This window comes from Sturnira hondurensis, unplaced genomic scaffold (genome assembly GCF_014824575.4).
Source record: "Sturnira hondurensis isolate 20B ecotype Veracruz unplaced genomic scaffold, ASM1482457v3 Scaffold0004136, whole genome shotgun sequence".
NCBI classification, from domain to species: Eukaryota; Metazoa; Chordata; class Mammalia; order Chiroptera; family Phyllostomidae; genus Sturnira; species Sturnira hondurensis.
Genome location: NW_028076767.1, coordinates 37,812,923 through 37,820,477, shown reverse-complemented (window position 1 = coordinate 37,820,477; position 7,555 = coordinate 37,812,923). Strand labels below are relative to the sequence as shown.

Sequence of the window (7,555 nt, the reverse complement as noted above, 5' to 3'; positions counted from 1 at the left end):
TGGTTTTACTGTACCGCCTACCTCATAGGGCTGATGTGAGGGCCAGAAGAATCAACACACATAAAGCACCTAGAACAGTACCTGGCACATAGTGGTGTAAAGGAAGTGTTAGCTATTATTAAAGTTACTATTCTTATTACGACCACCACGTGTAATTCAGTAACCGACTTAGACTTCAATGAAGAGGTTTTCAGCATAAGAAGACTTGTTGACACGTGGGAAAATCCAGTGTTGGTAATGTGGACACTGCATTCTTAACCAGAGTTCACATGAGATGTTCAGGTGTTACATTTTATCTGGGACACATTAAAGCCTGAAAAAAGTCCAATCAGTAATAGTTAGTCTAAACGTTTTTAAAAGTGTACAGTAACAGTTTTGACGTGCTTTTAAGCTTCACTGGCATGTGTTGACTGTGTAACTGTGAGGCGATGCTTACCGTGCCTCCCCTGCAGCCAGGGGATGCCGCACTCCTAAACAGGGGAGAAGTTGAGAAGTCACGGATTGCAGTCACTATATCCGTGACCTTCTGGTGGGTGGCTGTAACTTTTCAGAAAATGTGAATTTATATAAGCAAAACGCTTACTTAAATATCTTCTTTGTGTCTGGATTGAGCAGGTAACACATAATTCAAGTTCTTAGAGGGAAAGTGGGAGTAGGGGTCCCACTACTCTGTAAACGGATAGTGAACCTGCCTGTATTGGGGAAAGGGGTTTTATTTCCAAGATTTGCATTCTCCCTCATTAGAGTTCCATGGCTGAAAACTGGCTTATAAATATAAACACCAGTAGAGATGAGAAAAATTTCTACTAAAGGAACGGCCAGTTGCCCAGTGTGATTGATTGAGCTTCTTTGCGAACTCCCAGGATCCCTTTGGCAGTGCGGATGGAACAGATGAATGTGGGGATGGTCAGCCGTGCCTGCTCCTGGCTCTGGGCTGGCATCCCCCTCCCAGGAGCCAGCGTCGCCGGGGCCCCTCACTGTCCGCTGCGACGTTTCATCTCCAGGGCTGTTCTGTCTGCGTGGGGCCCTTGTGCTGCCTCTTCTTCAAATGCAGCAATGGATCTACAGATTTTCCCAGGGTTGAATTTGCCCTTTCTGTCCCATAATATTCTCTCTTTCCCATCAAAATGACTTTTGTTGGTCTCTTTGATAATAAAATAGTTTGGAACAGGTATGTGGGCCTGTTGCTTCAGCTCATTTTAGCCTCTTAACAAAGATGTTAAAGTACAAAAAATACAAGAGCAACAGGATACCCAGAACCAGGATTAACTCGTATGTGACTGATTAGAATGATGACTCTTTTGTTACTGTGTCTGGAAATAAATGATCTCTTCATTTTATTTTGTATTCTAGTTCTAGACTAGTGTTAATTGCTAATTTAATAACCCAGAATTTAATCTCAAAACCCCAAATTTATGGCAGGATGGATTAAGTTTTGATTAATTGTGAATAGGAAAATCAAATGAATTAATACAGTGATATTAACATATTAAGTAATTTTTGATATCAGGGAGGGGTAGTTCCCATGAGCAATGTATTCAGAATATCAAAGATGAATAAAATATATGACTCTTACAAATTTCCTCCTTAGTTTTATTCTGTCAGAGTGCTGGGAGTATGCTGTTGATATTCTCTGTGCTTTTAAAAGCGTGTCACAAAGACTGTGTTACCCACTTAAATCTCAGTGTAAAGGGGGTTGCCAGATTTGGTAGCGTGGAGACAGGAACAAAGGAGAGAACTTTGTTTCAAAGGGACCCACAGCCACCAGGAGCTAGACCTACATGCACGCTTCCTGCCCAGCCTCTGGGTGTTAGGAGGCAGAGGCTGTCATTCAGGATGAGACACAGCAGGCTAGGAGTAAAGAGAGTCATGTGTCCTGAAAAGGAGGCGTTCTGGGGATGCTCTCAGTGCCACCAGGTTCCTTCTAGCACTGCACTGTTAATTCTGGGACAGCTGCGTTACTTCTTGCCCTTGCTCTTAAAAGCAGCACCCGAATACATCCTCTTTATGAAGTAATCACTTAGACAAAACAAATAAAACAAGTTCACCTCGACACCCCTACTTCTCTAGGAATAACCACTCTTTTCTGGTGTGTGTCCTTCCAGACCTTCTCCCTGTGTGGGGACTGATTTGACATGGGTCGTACATTGCCGCCATTTCAGGTTAGCTCCTCGGTAGCAAGATGATGAGGCGCACAGTGGCACAGCTCTGTGCGCCAGTAATGAAAAGCCAGGTGAGTCTATATATCTTCACAGGTATTCTTTTGTGGGCAGCAGAATCATGCTGACCTCTGCCGTTGTGGACCAGACAAGTATTTCGGCTCTTATTTTCTTTAACCCTTCTCTGCAAAGAAATGTGAATTGATTGCTTTTCTAGATAGCTAGAATGAGAAAATCCTAGCGTGCCTGGTGCTTCTTGTTAACTGTGTGTGGCAGTGTTTGGCAGCAATCAAAATATGGCCTAGAAATTAAGGGTTAAGCATCCTGTGTCCACATAATTAAAACAATCTGTACTTGACACATTTATATGGTGAATGAGTAAACAATAAATACCTTCTAAATTTTGCCACCAGAATCGGACTCTGTACTTGAATTACATAGGAAATTCTATATTCCCCTTTTCCCGTGGTATTTTGATTGCTAGGTGTTGCTAGGTTACCCGTGTTGTGACCTGCCTCTAGCATCTGCAGACGCTGCTGAGCATGCGCAGGCTCGGGGCCCCTGACCAGGACGTCTCCTCCTGGGTGAGGCCATAGAGTACAAGTGGTACTCTTCTAATTGTCCTTATTCTTTTTTGGTTGTTTTCTTGTGTTGCAGTAGTTGGCCACAGAGAAATATGTGGCAATAAATAACTTTTTTTGTGTGTGTTTTTGTTTTTAGCATCGTGACCATGGATGTCATACTGTCTTTATGGTTTTCTTTTCTCTGTACCACCTCTGATAGTGTGGCTTCCAAGGACTCTGAGTTTGAGACTAGACCCACAGAGAGTGCCTACCCACTTGATTACTGTTCTCTGCCGTGGGCTTGTGGGAGGGTGTGGGGAGCGGTGGCAAGGACTCGCCATCATCCAGAGTATAAGGCAGCCATCACGCTCTGATGGTATAACTTTGCCAGATCAGATTTTTAAGTGCTCACAATAAACAAAGTGTTAACAACTCACAACTGATTTCCTGTTTTCGGTTTCAACCATCACACTAGGATGAACTTAATCTAATTGTATATTTTTCAAATGCAAACAAAAATAGCCCCTCGTCCCTATTTGGGCCAAGTGTGTACCTGTGCCTAAGTAACACACACTGTCCACTTAGTAGCAGTGCCTTTGAGAATTTGAAGACCCTTGCAACATTGCTCAGGGAAAAATGACATTGCCCTACTTTTAAAAAACTTTAAAAAGTGTGAGTTTAGCAAGTGAAATTCACTGGTACAGTAGTGTACCAGTGCCTGACAACCCACTGTTTGTGTTTAGACCACTCTTAGTTATCACTCCAGAGAAGAGTTTTAGTTCATTTCCATTTTGCATAAGTAGCAAACCTCCCTAGAAAGACTAGTTGCCCTTCTTTCTCCTTGCTGTGGTTTTAAAATATAGTTCATGATTTTTTAGGGGGGAAATTTACAGATTGTAACTTTTCATGCTTTTCTGACTTTGGCCACACAGTGGCCTTGAATGTGGCTTGAGTCATGAAGACTGGCAAATGCGTGGGTGACTTTTTGGCCTCCTAGCATTCCATTGGGACATGTGGCTTCATCTGCTATCATGATTACATATGTCATGTCACTTCCAGGTTTAACTCCAGCAGGTGTTTTCTTTCTCTGGGGGGAGTGTGAGGGGAGTAGGGAGTGACTGTAGTTTCAGAGGATGTTTCTAAGAGTCGAGTCCGTCACTGGCTTGATCCAGAGAAAAGTAAAAGACTCACTTTGGCTTTTGAATTATGTATGCTATTTCAATATTTTCTTTTACCAGCTCTGAAAAAAAATCATGATTGTATATTATAATAATCAAGGTTGAATGGTAAAAATAAATTTCTAAGAGCTTTTTAATATTATCCCTAATTAGACAAAGAGAAAGTCATATGAATGTTCCCCATTCTTTCTATTTTTACTTTTTTCTTATTACTTTATTTTATCTTTTCTCCTTTTTTGTTTGATTACAGAGTGCCCCTCCCCTTAAATAGCCTCTTTAATATCTCTATATTTGGTGGACTGTTTTGGAAAAGAAAAAGAATCATTTAAGAGTGGTGGTGAGTTCAGGGGGGCATTTAATTAGGGTTGCTTATATGTTTATTAACCTTTCTAAACAATTATTGTTCAGTTACTATTCATTGACCACTTAACTAAGTGCTATGTTGCTAGTATCCACCTTTGCTTCTAATTCTTGAGCGCATTTAACACTTATTGCTTTATTTTTAATAGTTTAGATAAATTGAATATCTATAATTGGCTTTCCTAAATTTTCATCATTTACTTGAATCTTATTTACTATTCACATTTGCACACCAACTATTATTTTAACTTCAACATGAATGAGCAGGCATTAGAAAATATGATTGTTTCAAAATAGCTTTATCTTTGTTTATTGAATATTATTGAAAACAAACACATTTTTTGCCTTTTTGTTTTTGTTTTTGGTTAGTCATAACTAGTATATATAATGTTTTTTTTGCAACAAGAGTTTGTGGATATTTCAATGAACAATTTGTAACTTTAGAAGTTAAATAAGTTGGAAATACTGAAATTGATGGAAAAGGTAATCTCTAAATAAGCTAAGATACCTAATAGCAAATACAGCTTTAAATTGATATAACTAAGCACTTTAATTTGGAAACATTTTTAGAATAGGATTTTTATTTCCAGGGGAAAAATAAATTTCATTAAAAATATATGTATACTTATTTTGTGAGTATTCTTTTTTTCTTTTAAATACTAAAAGGTATAGTTTATATTTTTGTTATGGCAACTCTGCTTGTTTCAAGTATTGTAGCAATTTAATAAATCAATAAAATTGAGCCATGTCAACAGTGTGGGGGGAAATGTTTAATAAATTTGGTATGTTGATGAGAAAAATTTAAGTACAGCGTGTTTTGAAAGTTTAAGGAAGGGATAACTCTGGGCTTAAAAAAAACAATATGACAAGTGGTTTGCTGCACACTTAAATGCAAACTCTGATGGCTAAATTAAAATTAGTGCTATGATGTGGGAAAAGATAGAAGTAAAATTGAACCTTTAAGTGGAAACATTAAGTGGATCATTTTATTTATTTATTGTTAGAGAGGGGAAGGTGGGGGGAAGAGAGGGAGGGAAACATCAATGTTGGTTGCCTCTCATGCGCCCCCTGGTGGGGGACTTGGCCCACAACCCACTCACATGCCCTGACTGAGAATTGAACCAGTGATACTTTGGTTTGCAGGCCAGCACTCAATCCAATGAGCCACCCTTGCCAGGGCTCAGTCATCAGTATTTTTTTAAAATATATTTTGTTGATTATGCCATTACAGTTGTCCCAATCCCCCCTTCATTCCCCTCCACCCTGCATACCCCTTCTCCCTCATTCCCCCCTCTTCAGTTCATGTCCATGTGTCACAAGTTCTTTAGCTTCTACACTTCCCATACTATTCTTGCCCTCCCCTCTGTCTATTTTCTACCTACCGTCTATACTACTTATTCTCTGTACCTTCTCCCCCCTTCTCCTCCTCCTACTTCCCTGTTGCTAACCCTCCATGTGATCTCCATTTCTGTGGCTCTGCTCCTGATCTAGCTGTCTGCTTAGTTTGCTTTTGTTTTAGGTGTGGTTGTTAATACTGTGAGTTTGCTGTCCTTTCACTGTTCATATTTTTATCTTTTCTTAGATAAGTCCCTTTAATATTTCATGTAATAAGGGCTTGGTGATGATGAACTCCTTGAACTTGACCTTATCTGAGAAGCACTTTATCTGCCCTTCCCTTCTAAATGAAAGCTTTGCTGGATAGAGCAATCTTAGATGTAGATCTTTGCATTTCATGACTTGGAATACTTCTTTCCAGCCCCTTCTTGCCTGTATGGTCTCTTTTGAGAAATCTGCTGACAGTATGATGGGAACTCCTTTGTAGGTGACTGTCCCCTTATATCTTGCTGCTTCTAGGATTCTCTCCTTCATTTTAATCTTGGGTAATGTAATTATGATGTGCCTTGGTGTGTTCCTCCTTAGGTCCACCTTCTTTGGGACTCTGAGCTCCCTGGACTTCCTGGAAGTCTATTTCCTTTGCCAGACTGGGGAAGTTCTCCTTTATTATTTGTTCAAATAAGCTTTCCACTTGTTGCTCTTCCTTTTCCCCTCCTGGTACCCCTATAATTCAGATGTTGGAACATTTAGAAATGTCCTGGAGGTTCCTAGGCCTCTCCTCATTTTGAATTCTTGTTTCTTCATTCTCTTCTGTTTGGTTGTTTTTTTCTTCTTTCTGGTCCACTCCCTTGATTTGAGTCCCAGTTTTCTTCCCATCACTATTGGTTTCCTGTGCATTTTGCTTCATTTCACTTAGTGTAGCCTTCATTTTTTCATCTAATTTGTGACTAAAATCAACCAGTTCTGTGAGCATCCTGATCACCAGTGTTTTGAACTGTGCATCTAATAGGTTGGCTATCTCTTGGTCGCTTAGAAGTATTGGCTCTGGGGCTTTGAGCTGTTCTGTTTGAGCCATAATGTTTTGGGCTGTTCGCACCTGTTACGTATGAGGGGCGGAGTCTTAGGTGTTTACCAGGGTGGGCCAACCCCTGTAGCTGGGCTGTAATGTTGTATGTGGAGGCTGGGCCAGAGAGGGGCAATGGCGTTTGTTCTGTGCTCTCTCAGATTTCGGTCCCCTCTGCTGCTTCCTACAAGCAAATTGGGCTCTTCTGGTGCTGGTTTCCAGGTGAGTGAACTTGTAAACATTCTAGTACCCTGTGGGTGTCTCCAGCGAAGTCCCTGTGAGGCTGGGAGTCTCTCCCAGCACCTCAACCCCCAAATGTTTTTCCAATCCGTGCTTTTAGGCTTTAATTCCCGTTGCTGGGAACCTGGGTTGCACGGTCTATCTCACTGTCTGTTTTTTTTGCCTGGTTTATCTGGGCGTGAATGTGTGACCTCAGTCAGCCAGCCACCTTGTGCCCTCACTGGGTCTTCCCATTGCCACCCCACACCTGGGATCTGCCAACCCCCGCCTGTGCTCCTGGGTCGGTTGGGCAGCCACCGCTTTTTCCTGCCGCGACCGCTCTCTGCCGGCTGCTGACTCCGCCCCTCTTACCAGTCTGGATGAATGATTCGTTGTCAGACCTTGGTACAGTTCAGTTTTCTGTCTGTTTTGGTTGTGTTTTTGTGTCTAAATCTTTATTGCCCTTAAATTTTGTTGTGTGAGGAGGTACAGTGTTTCTACCTTCACCTCCATCTTGGCCAGAAGTCAGTTGTTTTTTTTTTTTTAAAGCTTCCAGTAACTCCAATGGGGAGCCAAGGTTGAAAACCAGTGAACCAGGTGAAAACCGTTGTATTTAAGAGGAGGTATGTGTATACGGCATTGAAGTTTGGGGCCATCATCTTACAGCATGAAAGATTA

The 7,555-nt window shown here is 41.1% G+C and overlaps 1 long non-coding RNA gene across 1 annotated transcript; it reads left to right on the top strand.

Moving 5' to 3' along the window:
• Positions 1-414: 414 nt before the first annotated feature.
• On the top strand, positions 415-2,864 carry LOC118985651 (uncharacterized). The gene is made up of 2 exons (XR_005066162.1): positions 415-529; positions 864-2,864. It is a non-coding gene; the product is annotated as an uncharacterized LOC118985651 (long non-coding RNA).
• The last annotated feature ends 4,691 nt before the right edge of the window (positions 2,865-7,555 follow it).